Consider the following 4924-nt stretch of genomic DNA (forward strand, 5'->3'; position numbering starts at 1 on the left):
AGGAGATCATACAAACCAAATAATCATTGAGTTATCAATAAGTTTCATTTTCAGTGCCAACCAACCCACATTCCAATCATTATTCAATTACTTTACCTATTTGTGTTTAACAAGTATTCCATCTAATCCCTACCTTAGCCTTCATAGGATTCATTTATCTGGATCTTCTTCAGATATAATGCAGTTATTCCTATAAAATAGTCATCTTTAAGTCTTGTACACTTAATCTGCTCACAATACTGCTTCTATGATTTTCATCAGTTTCTTTTATTGAAGTCTCTTTATTCAGAGAGGAATTTTACAAGTACAGCAAACTTAGTGCTTTCAGTACATAAGAGCAAGGTAAGAGTAAAAAATAAACATCAAACACAAAATTTTTTTTCAGATTTTTATTTATTTATGCATTCAGATCTAAGGTATAGGCCGGAGGTGCAGGGGTGGTGAGAGGATTCACCAGAGTCAGAGTGGGGAGCAGAACAAGCAGATTAACAAAGTACACTGCTGAGGGGAGCAGTGAATGAGACAGGAGAGGTCTGCTTCGTCATGTGGATCACCTCCTGGGCAGGGATCGATATGCACCCAAGTGGTCTCAGCCAGCTTCACAGTGCTGAGCTGTAACCCATTGTGCCACCAGGGAAGGTCCCAAACAGAAAATTTGAAACCTTAAAAAATGTGCATTATAGCCATTAAATGTCACTACTTCCACCATCTTGCCATGTATTTCTAGACCCAATCAAGAATTCCTTATGAATAATTTCAACAAGCCCAATGGTCATTTGTTAGATTGCATAGATCTTTAACAAGTTCTTTTTTTTTTCATTTTGTATTATAGTACTTTTTAATGAGGTAATGGTTTACAAACATGTATGATTGAAAGGTATAGGATGCATGCCTCTTCAGATATGTAACCACATACCTACCACTAAAACACTCATAAATCCACCACCATTGTATATAGTCTCACTCTTGTCCTTAACATACTCTCACCTCTGGTAAACTCAATTCTAAAAGAATATTGCAATCAAATAAAAGGATAAAATTTTATTGCCCTCAGTGTTTCCACATACATGCATGTACAGATTAACCCTTTAGAAAATTGTGAATATGAATATCAGTCATAGGTAGTAGGCTGTACCAAGAACACTATACCCAGGAGCTTGTGTTCATCAGATAGCCCATGATTAAAGAGATTACATACACACATTAGTATAATTTGAAAAAGGTTGATTTGAAAAAGATCTCTTGACAAAAGTGTTGGCCCTGTGTAGTAGAAACCACATAGAATAGACAAGTAACCCATGGTAACAATGAGATGTCTAGGTCTGAATGGACCAGAATGATAAAGGTAATAGCTATGTCTAAAAGGCCGCCTTGAGCTGAGCATGGTCACAGTCAGCCTGAACTAACATTTAAGAGAAAAATATCCACATCTCACTTGCCCTCCTTTCTTCTGAACTCCTGTCCTTGTTTGGGTTCCTCAGTACCTGAAGCTCAGTGGAAATCAAATAGCATGGGATCTCATTGATACAGTCCATGCAGGAGGCTGAGCTTCTCTGTTCTCTGCCTATTTATTCCTCCCTCCACCCTAACACCTACAATTGATCTTTTTACTATTGCCATAATAGTTTCGCCTTTTGTAGAAATATAGCCTTTCTTGATTGGCTTCTTTCATTTAATAATATATATTTTAAAACCCCTCCCTGCCTTTTTATGACATGGGAGCTCATTTTTTCCCTAACACTGAATAATATTCCATTGTGTGGAAGTACCACGGTTTATTCAGATACCTCGTAGACAAATACAGTTATGACAATTAAGGGCAAAGTCTTTTTGTAGATATAATTTTTAGGTCATTTGGTTAAATACCATGAAACATGGTTACTGGATCATCTGCTAGTTTTTGCAATTTTTTACTGATTTTTTTAGGCAGGTATATAAAAACTCCACTTCATAAAGAAATACTGCATTTATCTCCAATTTCATGATGGTGTGAATCAGCACCAATTCATGATCTAATATACAATCTCTTTTAGGACCTATTCATAAAGAGCTGCTTTTAAAATGGATAAAAGAATAGGATAAGACCTTTCTCCTAAACGAAATGGTTCTGTATTATTATTCTTCCATTGGAATTTCTCTCTGGCTCTTATGGCCACAGAAAGTTTACATATCTTTTGGAACACTGATTCCTAAAATCCTAGTGATGAAGCATGTTGCACTGTAACTTGGAAATGATGAAAATGATGAAAATAAAAGTCTTATTTTCTCAAACCCACTTTGAAAATTAGAAGCTTCACCATCACTGATAAATCTGCCAAAGTAGCATTGCAAATGTGTTACATGTTATCTTCCAAATCCAAAGAGAACCTTCAAGCATGTCTATTTAACTTGTGATGAGTGGTAAGGTGAAACAACTGCTCCCTTGTTTTGGGAAAGAAATATCCCAATATACCCAAGACCATTGGACCTTTAGAAGCCTCCTAATACAGCAGGTTCTGAACTTTTGCAAGTTTATATTCTACTTTCTGGCATCCATACGTCTTATTAAGGTATTATAGGACTAATACAAACATCAAGTTCTCGCAGGTTCTCTGTGGCATGGCCTTTCCACACAGGTGGTTCAACGAGTAGTATGTAACCTAGACTATCACCCATATTATCATAAGCATCCTATCGCCATGATGCAGTTTTGCATGCACAGTGGATGTGCCTCTTATGTAGCTGTAAAGCACACCCTTGGCTTCATGCAGCTTTGTCTATATATCACAGAAAGACTGACAGGCACTCTGGGTGTGTATATCTTCATTTGGGAGGAAACACTACCATTGTTGCTGCTGCTGCTGTCCAGCTGGGGGCCAAGGGGACCCTAGGGGGCCAAAGTTTCTGTCCCCACCCCACCCGAGGGCTGCTGCTGCCCCAGTCTCTGGATGGAGCTGTCTGTTGTTGCCTCCTGCCCAGGCCCCCCTCACTCCTCCTGTTTGCTGACATCAGAGAAGAAACTGGCAGGGCTTGGAAGCCCAGATTTCTTTGACAGTGGTACCCTAAAGATTAGTTCAGTATTATCTAGGTTAGTTTCTAAGTTGTCATTGCTCTATAGCAATAACATGTAGAAATAGATAAAAACGCTTCAAACTTTTAAAACAATTTTACATACTTGCAACATTTAATCATATAGTTTTCTAGTAATTCATGTTAATTGTATTTAACAAAAATAACAGATGAAATTGAAACATTACTTAAACATAAAACTGGAGAGTGAAAGAAATTCCTTCTTTTGACTATCATTGGTATTTATTTTTGAAGATTTATTTATTCATACAGAACTGGGGTACAGGCCAGATGTGCAAGGGCAGTGAGATGATTCACAAGAGACAGAGTGGGGAGCAGAACAGGCAGATTGAGGAATTACACTGCTGAGGGGAGCAGCGGGCGGGTCAGGAGAGGTCTGCCATGCCATGTGGGTCACCTCCCGGGTGAGGATCAAACTCATGCTGAAGTGGCTTTAGCTTCTTAGTGCTGCCTTTACCCCTGGGCCACCAGGGAGGGCCCTATCATTGGTATTTTAACGGAAATTTCATTAAATTAAATGTATGTCTAGTATCTCTAGAATCTATATTTCACATGGCTTTTGGGAGAATATTTATTTTGCCTATAATGTTTACCTCTGCTCATTAGCATGGAATGCCTTTCTTTCTCTTTTTATCTTGTTTTATATTTAGTAGACTCAAAGTTTTCCTTATAAAAGTCCTTTACCTTCTTGGTTAGTTTAAACCCTAGGCATTAGATTCTTTTCTAGAAATTTATGTATTTATTTAAAAAAATATTTATTTACTTATGGACACAGAACTGGGGTGCAGGCCAAAGGTGCGGAGGTGGTGAGAGGATTCAGCAGAGACAGTGGGGAGCAGAACAGGCCGACTGAGGAAGTACACTGCTGAGGGGAGCAGCGGGTGGGTCAGGAGAGGTCTGACGGGCCATGTGGTCACCTCTTGAGTGGGGATCAAACGCATGCTGAAGTGGCTTTAGCTTTATAATGTGGTGCTTTAACCCACTGCAACACCAAGGAGGACCCTAATTTATTTTTTTTAATTGAGGTAATATTAGGATATCCCCCTCTCCATCAAATATAACCACCTAAGTGCATCCATCATCAAATTACACATATGGCACCAGCATAGTCCTTTTTGCTTCTTTCCCTCTATGTTTTTACCTGTCCCCATCTCTTCTCTTTTTCCGTGCTTTACTTCCATAGTTAACTTTCAAGGGCTACTTTTTAAGCTTGTCTTTATGAGATCCAAGTTTAGAATCTATATTTCACATATTAGTGACTCTACCCTGTATTTAGGTAGTGACTCTATCCTGTATTTAGCTTTCTTCTTCTAGCTCCTTTCACCTGTTTATACTCTGTTATTTTCCTTGCTGCTGGGGAAGAATCTGTAAATTTATGTCTGAAATTTGCCATGTCGTATTTTGTCTTTGTTTTCTTAGTATTTAGGTTTTCCTAGTTTTAAAAATGTATCCACGCCCTCCCTGGTGGTGCAGCGGGTGAAAGCACAGCACTAAGAATCTAAAGCCACTTCCACATGATTTCCGCTTGCACCGGAGGTGACCCACATGGCGCGGCAGACCTCTCCTGACCACCCACTGCTCCCCTCAGCAGTGTACTTCTTCAGTTGGCCTGTTCTGCTCCCCACTCTGTCTCTGATGAATCCTCTTGTTAAGGGGAAGGATGTCCTAAAGGAACTCTGCAGTCTTATGGACTCCACCCCCTACTCCAGCTTTCTGGACTCTACCCCCTGCTCCAGTGATTGGAAACTACAACTCCCAACAGTACCAGGGAGAGAACTGCGAATATCCAAGGGCAGAACTAGCAGGAATTCTGGGACACTTGGGGGATAAATAGGGCACGATTGCATCTCGCACT

This window comes from Condylura cristata, unplaced genomic scaffold (assembly GCF_000260355.1).
Source record: "Condylura cristata isolate star-nosed mole 26May11 unplaced genomic scaffold, ConCri1.0 scaffold00019, whole genome shotgun sequence".
Lineage (NCBI taxonomy): Eukaryota > Metazoa > Chordata > Mammalia > Eulipotyphla > Talpidae > Condylura > Condylura cristata.